Raw genomic sequence first — 17,920 nt, forward strand, 5'->3', positions numbered from 1 at the left:
CCCTTTTCGAACCACCCCATACGGAAATTCACCCTGGTGATAACAGTAGAAGCAGTATAAGTAAACAAAATAAAAACTTTCCACTGGCTACCATAAAGACGTAAAGTCCAAAGTCAAAATAGCGGGTGCGATACAACTGGTTCGATGTCGTGATCTGCGATCTTGCTATTGGCTGGCCTGAGCTTGTGTATATGTGTCTGCTTGTAAACAAAAGGAGAACCGCAGAATCACCGTAACCAAAATAAACGTCGAAAAGGCTTAAATAGCGAGCTGAAGCCTTAATCGTGATTGTTTTGAAGAAAGTCTGTGTTGAAAGCAAAAGTGCTCGAGCGCGAATTGTTATACCCGCCAAATCGGTCGACAAAGTAATTTTGAAAAGTAAAAGCAAAGTGCTTAACGCAAAATAAAAAAACGTTTTGTTTAAGACATTTTATTTTAAACCCAATTTGGTCAAGTCCACAAAATTTATATCCGGGCCGCGCCAACTATACTTCCGTGTGTGCTAAGCGCCCCGGAGGCGAAATAGACGTTCACGTCCACTACCAACGGCTCGTGAGTTTACAAAAACCACCGCATACATAAATACGTACGGCTACATATGCACAGCACCGGCTTAAGCAAGATCGCCAAACATACAACATCGAAGCACCGCATATCACAGCACTCAAACTCACCCATCTATGAGCAGCAGCATACGCGCCGCATCCCGAACGCCAGCATAACAATCACCTGGATTTCCAGCACCCACCTGGTTTAAGCTAAGCTCTTTTTCTTTTTTTGGATTCACTTTAGTTTAAAGTTGTTAACGCGGCACTTGTTTTGAATTTTAAGTTTATTGTTTTTTTTTTATTTCATTACATGTTACTTCATATGCATTTATTTTTAATTTTTGAGCCTTTTGTTAGTTTAATTCGTAATTTGCTACATTTTTTTGTTTTACACCGCATTTATTATTAAATTAGTTTTTAAACATACTTTTATTTTCACCACATTGTTTACTCTGCATTTATTTTCGATTTTGAGTTAACTTTAATTTCATCACGCTTTATTGATTGCACTACATTCGCTTTACACTTAAGTACTTTTATGTTCCACATTCGCATTTTATCAACTTTGGTTAAAGTTAGTAACATTGATTAATGCCTATATTGCAAAAGTGTTAATATTCAGTCTCTACACGTCTGTGAACTTCTTTTGTATTTTTTTTTTGTTTGAATATTCACCTTTATGTAATTTTTTTTGTCACTCGCGCCGGTGTAATTTTTTTTGTCACTCGCGCCGGTGTAAATACGTACCTTTTAACGACGATCGATTTCTTTTCGCGACGTAGGGAAGGGCCGAACTGAAAAGGAAAGCAAAACAGGTGGCATACGTACCCACTAAGCGTGATCCACTATACCACCTGTTTCTGTTTGTTTGGTTGCTCTCCTTTCCAGTAGTTATATGTACATATGCTTTGTTTTTCTCCCCCAACACTTCCCAGGTAGTCTGCATGCTGGCGCTAGCATCGGTGGACATACAACATACACACATACTGGTAAGTGAGAAGTCACTATTGTTTTTAACATCTGCATATATATGCACATACATACTCAGTAGCATTAGGAAGGGTCACCGACGGTAAAAAAAAAATAAAAATAATAATAACATAAAACGTGCATATACATATATACATACATACATATATTTATGAGAGGTAACAAAGGCACATAAATACATGTACATACATACATGTTTGCACTTGTTAAGCATATATGTGCATATGTATACGCATATTTTTTGAGATTTTAATAATTAGATACAAAAACGATTACAAAAAAAAAAAAAAAATACAAAAGAAAGATAGATATTTGTGAGTTAGGGAATAATTAAGATATTGTTAATAGAATTAGATAATTAGGCAAAGAAAAAAAGAGGAAAAAAAAAATATATATATATATACATATATCTATAATAATAATAATCATAAAATTCAGATTCAGTTAGTAGTAGAAGTAAAGAAATAGTATAAGAGGAGTTTTATGTGTTAGGTTTTGTTTTGATTCAATTTAATAAAAGAATGTGTATTCTAATGAAATTCGGTTGAACATAGTATTATTATTTAATATGGAATGCTAGGAATTTTCAGGTTGGTGTGGGTGCTGCTTAGGCGCAACACGGAGGGAACGTGGGTATAGTACAGGTGACATGACGATTTAACAGGTGACAAACGTTTGACGGACGGACTAGGTCAGGAAAAGGGGGTTTCGCATGATGAACTAGGAGCTCCGGCGGAACTCAAGGCTAAGTGCCGTCGGCACTTAGAAGGGGTGGAATGGCTCCAACTGACCGGGACAGGCTTCCATTTTCTCCTTTTTTTTTATATATTGGCATGACAGAAAATTTTTGTTTGTTGTAGCTGAAGGTAGAGAAGTGGCAAACAACCCCCCCATTTGGCCGTCGAGCTAGCCTGGGCCAACAAGCATGCCAACCTGCCACTTTCCTCTGCCCGAACAGCCAGCTACACAACAATGGCGCCCAACGACATAGACCAGCCTTTTGTTTCTTTTACGTAATTTTTCTACTTTTGTTATTTCTCTGATTTTATTATAACTTTTCTTTTCGGACAGTTCAGGTTTTCTCTCGGCATCTCAGCTAAAGTTCTTTTTGCTTGGTTGACTGTGCTAGGTGAAAGATGTAAAGGGGGGAACACAAGTCTTTCTATTGGAGTACCTGCGATGGATTTTTAAAATCTGAGCAGTGACATTCAAAAGTAAGAACTGTGTAGTTTTCGTACTAATTGAATAGGTTCAAGCTACCGAGCATATGGTTCGAAATCGTAAGTTCGTGAGGCTTATCGAAAACTTTCAGTGGGGATCTATCACATCAGATGGAGTAGCAGCCAGACTTTAGGTGAGTGCCTGCAGTTTGCATGTGCTACACCATTTGATGTGATCCTAGTTGACATTGACAAGGGACAGTAGACATACGTACGAGAAATATCCACTACGACCTCTGCCTACGGCAGCACCACTCACACACCAACGTATGTCAATACATTTTCTAAAAAGTAAATACGCGTTTTTTTTGCTTTGATAACCAAAAACAAATAAATAAATAATTTTATTTTTCATTACTTTCATATTACAACTATTTTTGCGTTCTAGTTTTTTTTGAGATTTTTGCTCTGAACAAACTATTTACATTTTCTTTGAATTTTTACATTGCCATTATTTTTATTATTATTTATATTTTTATATTATTATTTATTGTAGTTTATTTTATTATTATTTTTATTTATTTATTTTTTCTCATTTATATTTTTACTTTTTATTTTTGTAACTTGTGAAAAGGGGAGGAATACCCACATTTTATTTTAAAATCCCAATAAAGGCAGTTTTCGTTTTAAACTCAGATATTTCCTTATTTTGATATTTTGAGTTTTTCTACGGTTCTTTGGTTTCCACGCGATTTTTTTAATTTTTTTATTTTTTTTTTTACACTACACGCGAAATTTATTTATGGGCTCAGGCCAGGTGAATGGGGGAAGAAGAGCGTGAGCAAAGACAGTGTCCAGGGTTAGGCATTTTTAGTGACAGAAGGGTGACTAGGAGCGTAGCCAGGGCGTTGGAGAACGAGGTTGTTGGGTCGATTTTCACGCAGATTGACACAGGCATTCCGTATCCGGTTGACTTTGTTCCCACCGACTTTTTGAACAGGTGCACCGCGCGACTCTTTAGCTCGACCGGTAACGCACCCCACTCAAGTGTAACCGTCACCAATAATATCCACATAAGTACAAGAGACCGGAGTTCGACTTTCGCGGAGAAACTCGAAGAGGCCTTGCAATTGACAGGAGATAGTCAGCACTTAAGGCAGAGCGAAATTATGGAGCAAGACAATCTGCAACTGCCCCAGGGTGCTGCAGCTTCGAAGGCGAATGGTGGTGGGCCAAGCTCTGCATTGAATAACATGGAACAAATGATGGCGCTGATGGCCCAACAAAATAATATGATGGCTCAATGCATGAGCGAGGTCCGCAACATGCGCAATGATGTCTCGCAGCTCAGCAACCGTGTGACAGATGTGGAATCGTCTGCGCAGGCAGTCATTAACCCACCCGCTATGGCATCAACTCCTGAGGCAGGAGCTCAGCGAGGGGATGGTGGATACCAGCGCAGAGAGGCAGAACCTCGTAGGGAGCAGGCTAGCCAGGGTAGGGCAGAAGAAGCCACCAGGTGGAAGAAGGTTGACCTGGACAAGTGGCACGTCAAGTTTGATGGTACCGGGAAGAACATCACTGTAGAAAGTTTTATTTTCAGAGTTGAAAGGATGCGAGCGCAACATGATGTCCCGTATGAACAGCTGTTTTCCGATTTCCATTGCTTGGTCACGGGCAATGCACTTAAATGGTATTGGCAAATTGTCGAAGACCAAGCTGAGGACCAGAATTTTGGCTACTTCGAGCTGAAAGCCGAACTATTGAGCCATTATAAAACTGCAGAGTCGGACTACGAAATAATACGGGAGATCATGGAGCGCAAGCAAATGCCACATGAGACATTCGACGACTTCTACAGTGATGTCCACAACTTGACGTTCCGCTTGCGCCAGAAAATACCTGAAAAGGAACTAGTGGGCATCCTCAAGGCCAATTTAAAGCCATACCTGGCAAGCCTGACTTTCTCCTCGAAAATGGACACCTTGGCGGATCTGAAATCCGAGTGCAAGAGAGCTGAGAGACTGTTCCGCGAAATTCGAACAAGGTCCAGAGGCGTTAACGAGTTACAGCATGTGTGTGATGACGAGCGAGTGGAGGTAGAAGCAATCAACGCAAATAGCTTCGAGCGCAGTAAGACGGGTGTACAAGGCGGTCAGGGAACTTCGAAAATCAACCGGATGCAACCAAGTCGACCTCAGCCAGTTCCCAGCAGCAGTTCTTCCGGTGTGCAGGCAGCTCCAGGTCACAGCTTCTGTTCGTCGCCCTTTCACCTGATGATCTGTTTCAAGTGTGGCATGCCGGTCGACTACTACACAAAGAATCCTGAGGTGACCAACAACTGCAACTCTACGTTTCACAGCATGGTTTGTTTCGCGTGCGGGGGTGACATGTCATTCTGTGTCTACAAGCCGAACCTGGGAAACTTGAAACTGGCGGAAATTTCCGGGAATTCTTGCCAGGAAGCGAATCGCCCGGAGAAATAAAATCAGCCGTCAAAATATTAAGTAGGGATAATAGTGTTAGCAGTGGTGATGGTAATATTAGAAGTAAGTTAGAGGATAGAGAAGTAGTTATAGGAAAGAGTTTACATCAAAGGAAATTAGAATATGAAGAAGCAAGAAGAAGGATTTTTGCAGAAGAATTAGTCAAGAATAAGAAAAGTAGGAATTTTAAGAAAATTGAAAAAATGAGGGCAAAGCGGAGGAATTATAAAAGGATTAAGAATAAGATTATAGCAACAATAGTCACTGTGAAGGGTGACAATCGTTTTTTTGCGCAAACCAATATAGGTGGCAAGGAGATGTTAGCCCTGTTGGATTCTGGTGCTGGCGCGAGTTGTCTAGGTAAAAACTCCCTAAAATTTTTGGAAGGAAGAGAGGATGGAATTCTCAAAATTAAGGGACAAAATATTCGAACCGCCAATGGTGGCGAAACGCCAGTGCTAGGTGCGATTGTTTTGCCGGTGTTATGGGACGGGGTCTCGAGAGATCTCGAGTTTTTGATCGTGCCCGATTTGCAGCAGGAGGTTTACCTAGGAATCGACTTTTGGAGAGCTTTCGATTTGGAGGTTGTCAGTAGGGGTGTGAAAGCAAAGAGCGCGGTCGTTGCAGAGCTCACACCCGCCGAGGGGGACTTGTCATTTGACGCGGTGCAGCATGATTTAACGCATGAGGAGAGCGTAGCATTGGAAAAGATAAAAGCGCAGTTCCATCGTTCGCCGTACTAGGGCTTGGAAAAACAGACCAAGAAGAGCACGTCATCGAAGTGACGAATGAAAATCTTCCGGTCAAACAGCGGCACTACCCTATATCACCACCGATCCAAAAGCTAGTGTATCAGGAGCTAGATAGAATGTTGAGTATGGGGGTCATAGAAGAAAGTAACAGTAGTTGGAGTTCCCCCGTCTCTCTGGTAATAAAAGGCACTAAGAATAGATTATGTTTAGATGCTAGGAAAGTAAACGAAAGGCCAATTAAGGACGCATATCCACTACCGCACGTGGAAGGAATCCTCAGCCGACTACAGAACACACGCTTTATATCGGCTATAGATTTAAAAGATGCGTTTTGGCAGATTCCATTAGAGAAGAAGTCTAGAGAAAAGACAGCCTTCACAGTTCCTGGTAGGCCCCTGTATCATTTCACAGTTATGCCTTTTGGTTTGTGTAACGCGGCTCAGCGTATGTGTAGATTAATGGACAAAGTCATACCGGCTGCTTTACGTGAGTGTGTGTTTGTGTATTTAGACGATTTGTTAGTTTGTTCCGAAAGTTTTTCGTCTCATTTGTGTTTGTTGGAAAAGGTCGCTAGGTGTTTACGTGAAGCCAAGCTCACAATCAATGTTGAGAAAAGTAAGTTTTGTTATCGGGAAGTAAGGTATCTCGGGTACGTGGTGGGCGATGGTTGCATACGAACTGATGCAAACAAAGTAGCAGCAGTAAGAGACTTCCCTGAGCCTCGAAGTCCGAAACAGCTTCGGCGGTTCCTAGGGATGACAGGGTGGTACCGACGTTTTATTCACGAGTACGCAACTATAGCCGCACCATTACACGACTGTCTCACCAAGGACCGGATAAAAAAATTCACTATGACTGACGAAGCCAAGGTTGCGTTTCAGCGGTTGAAGCAAAACTTGATCACTGCACCAGTACTGACTCACCCGGACTTTAACCGACGATTTTTCATTCAGTGCGACGCATCAACAGACGGTGTAGGTTTTGTTCCAATTAGACGATGACGAGAACGAAAGACCGATTGCATTCATGTCGGCGAAGTTGAACAAAGCGCAGAAAAATTACAGTATAACGGAGTTGGAATGCTATGCCGCAGTCTTAAGTGTTAAGCGATTTAGACCGTACATCGAAGGACTGCCGTTCACTATAATCACCGACCATGCCAGCCTAAAATGGCTGATGTATCAGAAAGACTTGTCGGGACGGCTGGCCAGATGGAGTCTGAAACTGCAAGCTTTCACCTTCGATATCCAACACCGTAAAGGGGCACAGAATGTCGTGCCAGATGCGCTTTCGAGAGTCGACATGGATGAAATCAAGCTGAACGACAGAGTTTTGGACGTTTGTTTGGACTCACCTTATTTCACGACGGAAGAATATACACAACTTAAGAAGACGGTGACTGAAAACCTAGACAAACTACCGGATGTGTGTGTTTCAGACGGATATGTCTACAAGAGAACACAGTTTAACAGGGGGACTGGACAGCAGGAGGACCAAACCTGGAAGCTTTGGGTACCGTCGGAGCTGCGGCGAGGGTTAGTAGAGTCGTCTCATTGCTCACCGTCGGCCGGACATGGAGGAATCCATAAAACGTTGGCACGGATCCGAGAGAAATACTACTGGCCTGGTATGGTGGCCGATGTGCAGAATTTCTGTAAAGACTGCGAGACCTGTAAGTGCTGCAAGGTCCAAAACTCGTTCAACAGGCCATTGATGGGCAGGCAACACGTCACCGAAAGACCGTTCCAACGTTTATATATAGATTTTATGGGTCCTTATCCGCGTTCTAGTGATGGTAATTGTTATGTGTTCGTCTGTCTTGATCATTTCTCTAAATTTGTGTTCCTCAAACCAATGCGTGAAGCGACAGCAGCAGAAGTTGTAAAATATCTAGAAAAGGACGTTTTCCATGTTTTCGGCATACCAGAGTTCGTACACTCTGACAATGGCAGACAATTTGTTTCCGAGTTGTTCACCTCGTTTTTAGATAAATACGGAGTTAAACATGTAAAGACTGCGTTGTACTCGCCACAAGGCAGTACTCCAGATAGTGCGTTCCTATATCCAAGGCAACCAGAAAAACTGGGACAGGTACGTGAGTGATGCCGCGTTCGCGCTATGCCGTATTCGGGCTGCCGATGGTGCAACATGGCGCATCATACGACTTACTCCGCAAACTAGAATCAATAAAAGACACAGAGTGTGAAGTAGTTACTGGTTCCGACAAAATGCAGCTAATCAGAGAAAAAATCCTCAAGGAATTGAAGATTGCGCATGACAGGAGCTCAAAAGTGTACAACACGAGGAGCAGGGAAGTGAGGTTTCAAATTGGACAAGTGGTGTATCGCCGAAATTTCAAACAGAGTTCACAAATAGATAATTATAACGCCAAACTCGCGCCGAAACAAGTTAAATGCGTAGTTTTGGGAGCTATCGGCAACTCAATGTATGAAATAGGTGACACTACTGGGAGAAAGATCGGCGTATACCACGCTAAAGACCTATTTGTTGCATAAGTGTGTTCCGTTCTATTTGGTTTTGTTGCTGTTTGTTTGTTTGTGAAAGTACCAAAATGTAGTGGAGTCCAGTGTCTGCATGGAGATTTTTTTTTTTTTTTGTAAATAGGTATATACTTACCTAGGCCAGGCTGACGACCAATAAATGGTGTTGGGACTGTTGGGATTTGGTGTAGGGTATTAGCAAGTACAGCAAGTTACTTGAAAATTGTTAGGTAGTGAACCCAGTGATAGGCTATTATAGGGTACTAGGGCAGGATCAGCATAAGGAGATATAGGTAGTGACTCGTTAGACAACCAAGCCCGGCATATAAGCGTGGGTCGAGGCCACACATTGGGCCATCGTTTAACATGGGGTGCACACGGCTGCGTTATGAATCTTTCTACGCACACGCTCCATATTGCGAGCAACATCGACGGATGCGAGCCTGTAACGACAGCCGATTTAATATGAATATACATGCATATATATATATATACATACATATATGTGGATATATGCATGAACATGTGTATATCTATGCATGCATATTCTAAATCAGAGAAGCAGCCCTTTTCGAACCACCCCATACGGAAATTCACCCTGGTGATAACAGTAGAAGCAGTATAAGTAAACAAAATAAAAACTTTCCACTGGCTACCATAAAGACGTAAAGTCCAAAGTCAAAATAGCGGGTGCGATACAACTAGTTCGATGTCGTGATCTGCGATCTTGCTATTGGCTGGCCTGAGCTTGTGTATATGTGTCTGCTTGTAAACAAAAGGAGAACCGCAGAATCACCGTAACCAAAATAAACGTCGAAAAGGCTTAAATAGCGAGCTGAAGCCTTAATCGTGATTCTTTTGAAGAAAGTCTGTGTTGAAAGCAAAAGTGCTCGAGCGCGAATTGTTATACCCGCCAAATCGGTCGACAAAGTAATTTTGAAAAGTAAAAGCAAAGTGCTTAACGCAAAATAAAAAAACGTTTTGTTTAAGACATTTTATTTTAAACCCAATTTGGTCAAGTCCACAAAATTTATATCCGGGCCGCGCCAACTATACTTCCGTGTGTGCTAAGCGCCCCGGAGGCGAAATAGACGTTCACGTCCACTACCAACGGCTCGTGAGTTTACAAAAACCACCGCATACATAAATACGTACGGCTACATATGCACAGCACCGGCTTAAGCAAGATCGCCAAACATACAACATCGAAGCACCGCATATCACAGCACTCAAACTCACCCATCTATGAGCAGCAGCATACGCGCCGCATCCCGAACGCCAGCATAACAATCACCTGGATTTCCAGCACCCACCTGGTTTAAGCTAAGCTCTTTTTCTTTTTTTGGATTCACTTTAGTTTAAAGTTGTTAACGCGGCACTTGTTTTGAATTTTAAGTTTATTGTTTTTTTTTTATTTCATTACATGTTACTTCATATGCATTTATTTTTAATTTTTGAGCCTTTTGTTAGTTTAATTCGTAATTTGCTACATTTTTTTGTTTTACACCGCATTTATTATTAAATTAGTTTTTAAACATACTTTTATTTTCACCACATTGTTTACTCTGCATTTATTTTCGATTTTGAGTTAACTTTAATTTCATCACGCTTTATTGATTGCACTACATTCGCTTTACACTTAAGTACTTTTATGTTCCACATTCGCATTTTATCAACTTTGGTTAAAGTTAGTAACATTGATTAATGCCTATATTGCAAAAGTGTTAATATTCAGTCTCTACACGTCTGTGAATTTCTTTTGTATTTTTTTTTTGTTTGAATATTCACCTTTATGTAATTTTTTTTGTCACTCGCGCCGGTGTAAATACGTACCTTTTAACGACGATCGATTTCTTTTCGCGACGTAGGGAAGGGCCGAACCGGAAAGGAAAGCAAAACAGGTGGCATACGTACCCACTAAGCGTGATCCACTATACCACCTGTTTCTGTTTGTTTGGTTGCTCTCCTTTCCAGTAGTTATATGTACATATGCTTTGTTTTTCTCCCCCAACACTTCCCAGGTAGTCTGCATGCTGGCGCTAGCATCGGTGGACATACAACATACACACATACTGGTAAGTGAGAAGTCACTATTGTTTTTAACATCTGCATATATATGTACATACATACTCAGTAGCATTAGGAAGGGTCACCGACGGTAAAAAAAAATAAAAATAATAATAACATAAAACGTGCATATACATATATACATACATACATATATTTATGTGAGGTAACAAAGGCACATAAATACATGTACATACATACATGTTTGCACTTGTTAAGCATATATGTGCATATGTATACGCATATTTTTTGAGATTTTAATAATTAGATACAAAAACGATTACAAAAAAAAAAAAAAAAATACAAAAGAAAGATAGATATTTGTGAGTTAGGGAATAATTAAGATATTGTTAATAGAATTAGATAATTAGGCAAAGAAAAAAAGAGGAAAAAAAAAATATATATATATATACATATATCTATAATAATAATAATCATAAAATTCAGATTCAGTTAGTAGTAGAAGTAAAGAAATAGTATAAGAGGAGTTTTATGTGTTAGGTTTTGTTTTGATTCAATTTAATAAAAGAATGTGTATTCTAATGAAATTCGGTTGAACATAGTATTATTATTTAATATGGAATGCTAGGAATTTTCAGGTTGGTGTGGGTGCTGCTTAGGCGCAACACGGAGGGGACGTGGGTATAGTACAGGTGACATGACGATTTAACAGGTGACAAACGTTTGGCGGACGGACTAGGTCAGGAAAAGGGGGTTTCGCATGATGAACTAGGAGCTCCGGCGGAACTCAAGGCTAAAAGCCGTCGGCACTTAGAAGGGGTGGGATGGCTCCAACTGACCGGGACAGGCTTCCATTTTCTCCTTTTTTTTATATATTGGCATGACAGAAAATTTTTGTTTGTTGTAGCTGAAGGTAGAGAAGTGGCAAACAACCCCCCCATTTGGCCGTCGAGCTAGCCTGGGCCAACAAGCATGCCAACCTGCCACTTTCCTCTGCCCGAACAGCCAGCTACACAACAGGTCCTCTATAGAAAACTATCGAGGCATAGCGAATCTCTCCGCTATCCCCAAATTATTCGAAGCAATTATTGTTAATCAGCTGACATATTCTATATCTTCTTCAATTTCACAATCTCAACACGGGTTTTCTAAAGGAAAATCTACTATCACTAATTTATTGGATTTCAGTAAAGCTTTTGACACTCGTTACTCATCCGTAAACTCGACCTAATCGGCTTTCAGCCCGCAGTCTTCTTCAATGGATCTCTTCCTACCTCTCTGATAGAACACAAAGAGTTATTATTAAAAATTGTTCTTCCAACATCATTAGTTTCTTCAGGAGTTCCTCAGGGAAGCCACCTTGGTCCGATTCTGTTCCTGAAATTCATTAATGATATTTCTTCCATAATAAAACATTCAAAAATTTTAATGTATGCCGATGATGTGAAACTTTTTAAAACATTGTCCTGTATCGAAGAAAGGTCTATGTTACAAGCGGATCTGAGCAACGTGGTTAGGGGTGTAATGCAAACTAAATGCCACTAAACCTTTAAAAATGTAAAGTTATGTGTTTCTCTCGGAGGGCTGTTCAACCAACTGTTTATTCAATATCCAATTATAATATGGAGTAGGTATCCAATTTTATCGATCTTGGTTTCATAATGGATTCCAAACTCAATTTCAACCATCATATTAATGTTACAGTCAATAAATCTAAAGGCGTTTATGCATTTGTAAGGCGATGGTCAAAAGAGATTAAAAAGCTCTTGTTACCACTTTAGTTAGACCTATACTAGAATACGGATCTATTGTTTGGAATCCCCGCTACCAAGTGCATTCAGAAAGGATTGAATCAATTCAAAAACAATTCTTGCTTTTCGCATTGCGTAATTTTAACTGGGATTCAGATTACAATCTCCCCCCTTACACAAGTCGTCTAAAGCTCATAAATTTGCCTACACTCACAAGTCGTAGAGAAATGGTAGGTATAATACTTATCGTAAAATTAACGACAGGCTTGATTAATAGCCCGGCCCTCCTGGCTGAGGTAAGTTTTAATGTTCCCTCTAAAGTGTCAAGACAGTTTCGACCTCTATTTTTAAAGCCATGCAAAACTAATTTTGAACTAAACGAATCATTCCGTAGTTTATGTCAAGATTTTAACTCTCATTCCAGCACGTTTGACATATCGGACTCGATTTTTACTATAAAGAAAACTATTATTTCCACTCTCAATAATTGAAATACTATCTTTAGCATATCCAATCAGCTGATGAATTTGATTCTGTAGCTGAATAGTTTTAGATCTCGACTCATAACAAACTCCTGTTTCCACTACTCGGCACCAAAAAATTAAAAAAAAAAAACAAAAAAAAGTTCCGTACGTCATGCGGACTGCGCCCCTCGTGTCGGTTGGGTGGGAATGGAGGGTAAAAAGCCGTTGGGATTAATTAATTAATTATATGAGTTACTACAAAATACGAAAAAAATTGCAGCTTACTTTTATATGGAAAAATCTGATTTATTTCTTCTGTCACGGGTGGGACAAAAATAAGAACCTGCTTTTTGGAGCAGATATATTTTACAGAAACTCTGCGAATTTATTTCACTTTTCTGTGTGAACTTGATGTCTTATAATAAAACAAAGAACCAGGAACACAAACAAAACAAGAACTACAAAAATATGATGGCTTTGTTATACAAAAAACTCCAAATTCCTCTGTCACGGGTAGGACACGTACGAATTTTTATATGAAAAGGAGCTTTTAGTGTGGGCCATATATAAAGATCAGTTATTAAAAACTATAAGAAGCCAAGTAGGGGTTAAATTCACTCACGTTTTATCTCAGGATGGTGCCTTTTATATAGAAGAAAATGCTTAGCACCGTCAGCCAAAAAATTATTAAAAATGAACACGATTTCCTACCGGCTTGAAATTTTCACTTTTACCTATTTAAATTTAATGGACTACAAAACTGCATACCTAAAAATTCTGAACAAAAAGTTTTAAATTTTTGGGTGTAATTGTTAAAGTTTCTTTAATTTTTATAATTTTTCTAAGAAGTTTGAAATGTAGATTTATGTGGTTCTGGTTAGGTAATATGCTAGACTTTTATAAAAAAAAACTTTAAACATTAGATAAACAAAATAAAAAGCAAAACTGGTCAAAAAGTAACTTAACTTAATCAGCTGACCACAAGGGTATATAGATAATGGACCAGTCCGCGCATCCCCCTCCTCCCCTGCGTCCATCTCAACAAACAAATGAAGCTTATAGCCCTGTACACCTACTCCTGACAACTGTCCCATACATAGCTGTCAAGGGTGGGACACGCTTCTCTGTGGAATTATTCTTATCTTACGACAATGCAATTGTGGTAAATATTTGCAATGAATTTCTAGCATTATGTAACAAAGACGGAACACAACCTCAACTTCTGTACTTAAATATAACAACTTTTAGCTTTTTTGTCACGGGTGGGACAATGCCAATACTACTTAATAATAACCCGTAATATAGATAAAGCAGTCACACAATTTAATATATAACACAATTTTATTAAAATCAGATGAATATATATTTTTCTTACCAAACACTTGAATTATGAATCGCAAATTATTTGACAGTGCATTCAACACTACCTACTTTAAACTCAATCAAAAAAAATTACTTAGAACTTGATTTAAAAACGTAAAAAAGGTAATAAAAATGCATTTAAAGCTTTAATTTGTTATTTTTTGGTTGATTAAAGATTTTTACAAATGTCTTATGCACACGTTTGTTAGTTTAATAAAGAAAAATAATTTTTGCACTGAGGTTCACTTTCCCATGGAACCTCCCTATATCGACAAGTATTTTTTCCCTTTTTACTTAAAAATTCAATTACAGACGATTCAACCGATTTTGACAATTCAACCGTAATTTTCATTGTTTTTAAAAACTCTTCAAGAGCATATGTTTTATTTATTTAAAAATAATTTTTAAGAGTAAATGTTTATTAAATTGTTGGTAAAAATATAATGATATAATATAATAATTACATAAATCTTTGAATATGTAGTGCGATGTTGATACTTGCCAAATTAAAAGCGATTCTGAACGCTACTTATCGCGCTGGCTTTGTGATGGTATTTACCATCTGAAATGTGCTGGTTTGACAGGAAGAATTCTGGATGCTATTAATGACGACAAGGGCCTTCGCTGGTCTTGCGTAAAGTGCAGGTCAACCGAAGTTGATCTTTTCAAGCTATTTAGGCAAACCAGAAATGGTTTTACAGAAATAGGAAGAGGATTGTCAGTACTGACAGAAAAATTTAAGCATTATGAAAATGTGTTTAAATCATTCAAATGCTTATATACCTTGCACTCTGTTAAGGATATCCGTGTGCCTAAACGTAAGTGTCTTCATAGTCCATCTAAGGAAATTATTACCGTTGAACGTCAGAATAATCTTCCGACTGACTTAATTAATCTATCTTCTCCATGTCCTCCAGCAGCAGAATCCTCAGCCTCAAAAGAGCGTGTAACGAAATCTCTTCGAATAATAATGAGCCTGAAGTATCTTCCCTTCCCCCATTGAAGTGGTGGCATCGTCTTCAAAGCCTCCACCGGCTTCCCTATCCTCTACTAGTAACGCAGTAACTCCACCCCTTCCGCCGGTACTCCAGTCTGATACAAGGAAACTAGTTGTGGCTCCGCCAAAGAAGTCAGTCTTTGTCTCTAGATTTTCGAGATACACTACCGAAGACGATATAAAGTTTTATATCACATCAAAAATTAGAACTGCCGACTTAAGCATCAGAAAATTTAATTTTAAATACGAAAGAAATATTGCTTCATTTAAAATTAACGTAAATTTAGATAATTTTAATGCGCTGTTAAGTAGTTCTTTTTGGCCCCCGGAGCTTTCGTTCGTGAATTCGAACATAGGCCCAAAAAAGGAAATAACTTAGCTAATATTCCCCGTTATAACACTGAATCAACAAACTAATTATTAAATCTGCTTTAAGTATATATTACCAAAATTTCAATTCAGATATTCTTCCAAATAATTATCATATCTATAGACAAGATAGGGAGGCAGAATCGCCGGTGGCGTACTCTTCGCTGTAGCTCTTCAATACCATCTGAAGAAGTTAGTCTTCCACACATTGATACAGTAGAATTCAAATGCATACTTGTACAGTTTGGAAAAGGGTCTATTTACTTGGCTCTATGCTATATCCCTCCCCGATCTGACTCATTGGCGTATTCACGACTCATCTCTTTACTAAAATCAGTTAATTTATTGACTAACCCTCTGATCCAATGGTTGTGTTGGGTGATTTTAATTTACCAAGCATATCATGGAACATCATTGACAATGATATCGTACCTTTCGCGTCTAGTGGTACAACAACGTATTTTTAGAGGAGATGGCTGAACTCGGCCTAACTCAGGTTAATGTACTACACAATAAGTTTGGTAAAGTATTAGATCTTGTTGATGTTGATGATGCATCTAAGTCCGTTGTAAATAAGTGTGATCCACCAGGTTTGCCCGAAGATGTCTACCACCCTGCTATGGAGATATCTTACGAAGTTATAAGTGATGGTTTTGATTTTTCGAAAGCCAACTTTAAAAATCTTAACAAAGAACTGTCTAAATTGTCGTGGCCTGCATATAATGAAAATATTGAACAAAGCTTTGCAATTTTTAACTTTACTTTGCATGAATTATTTGAAAAGTATGTGTATAAACGCATGTATGTTCCTGTAGAACAAACACAGTTATGGTTCACTAAAGAACTGAGAAATTAAAAAAAAAAGAAAGTCACGTTATTTTAGATTACACGCAAAAACCGGTTTACACTCATACTATGTAAATACTTACTTTTGCGTCATATATTTTTTGAATTAAACAAAAAGTGTTATAAAGTTTACTTGTGTAAAGTCAAACGGCGTATAATATCACGTATCTCGTATATCGGCGTATAAAATCATTTCATGACTTCGTAAACTCCAAGCGAAATGTGCGCGGGTTTCCTTCCGCCATCAAGTATCAAAATATCGTCTCTAGTGACAATCAAACCATTTCTAACATTTTCGCTCAGTTTTTTAAATCCAATTATTCCATTAACTCTATCTATTTTTGACTATCCCTTTAATCGATGTCCAATGAACTCAATAAATATCCCAATAATATCTCCCGATAATGTAGTAGTTTATCTGAAATCCTTAAAGCAGTCCTTCAGTTATGGCCCTGACCTGATCCCCACTTATTTTCTTATAAATTGTGCTGATTATCTCTATGAGCCGTTAACAGCGTTATTTAATTTGTCTCTTAAAGAGGGCGTTTTCCAACTATATGGAAGGAATCGTTCATAACCCCGTTACATACAAGCGGTAGCAGATCTTCAGTGGAGAACTACCGGGGAATAGCTAAGCTTTCTGCAATTCCTAAATTATTCGAAGCAACTATAACAAATCATTCTATCTCTTCTAGCATTTCATATTACCAACATGGATTTTGCAAGGTCAAATCAACTTCTACAAATTTACTTGAATTAACATCCTATATCTCGAAAGCATTTAGTGAAAGCAAAACTGTTGATGTCATATATACTGACTTCAGTATAGCATTTAACAAAGTGTGCCACTCGTTGCTCATTTATAAACTTGATCTTCTTGGTCTTGCACCTAATTTTCTACGTTGGATTTCTTCATACCTATATGATAGATCACAAAGGGTAATGTTTAAAAATACTACCTCTGACGTCATTGATGTTAGATAGATAGATAGATAATAAAAATGAGGTTTGTACCGCGACCTAGTGATCTATTGTGCCCTCCACTCTTCACAATACCTCCTCCAAACCTAATTCCCTGACAAAATTTAACAGTACCTTAGGGGATAGGGAGCGAATGTGCCTAAGCTGTGGCCACATTGAGCCTAAACTTCTCTCACGTTTCTGCAGACTGCATCACATTCGGGGAGGATGTGTAGAGGTCGCAAACCCGACAAAGGTCACTCGACCATATCCCCAGCTTGTGTAGATGCCCCCTCAGCCTGCAGTTTCCTGTGAGGATACCTGTTATTATTATAAGCTGCCCTTTTGGGGGTTAATTAACCTTTTGAATCTCCTTTTGTTATAACCTCCCAGTAAACTCTTTGCCTGACGCATTTCTGACGAACTATGCCAGTTTAAATCCCTCATAGTGATCCTCTCTATCCTGAGCTCCTCTTTTAGAGTGTTCCACTGGAAGGGCTCGGGGTCGACTGGAATAGTGGCTGCCGCCCCTCTTGCGAGACAGTCAGCCGCATCGTTACCCTCTACTCCCTTGTGACCAGGTACCCACGCTAACTTGATGTTATTGTGTCTACCTAGGGAGTTAAGCTTCTCAATGCAATCCAGGACCAGCAACGATTTGACCTCATAGGATATGAGGGCCTTGAGTGCTGCCTGACTGTCGCTA

The sequence above is a fragment of the Rhagoletis pomonella genome, unplaced genomic scaffold (assembly GCF_013731165.1).
Source record: "Rhagoletis pomonella isolate Grant_MI unplaced genomic scaffold, Rhpom_1.0 Rhpom_scaffold_01662, whole genome shotgun sequence".
In the NCBI taxonomy this organism is placed as follows: Eukaryota; Metazoa; Arthropoda; class Insecta; order Diptera; family Tephritidae; genus Rhagoletis; species Rhagoletis pomonella.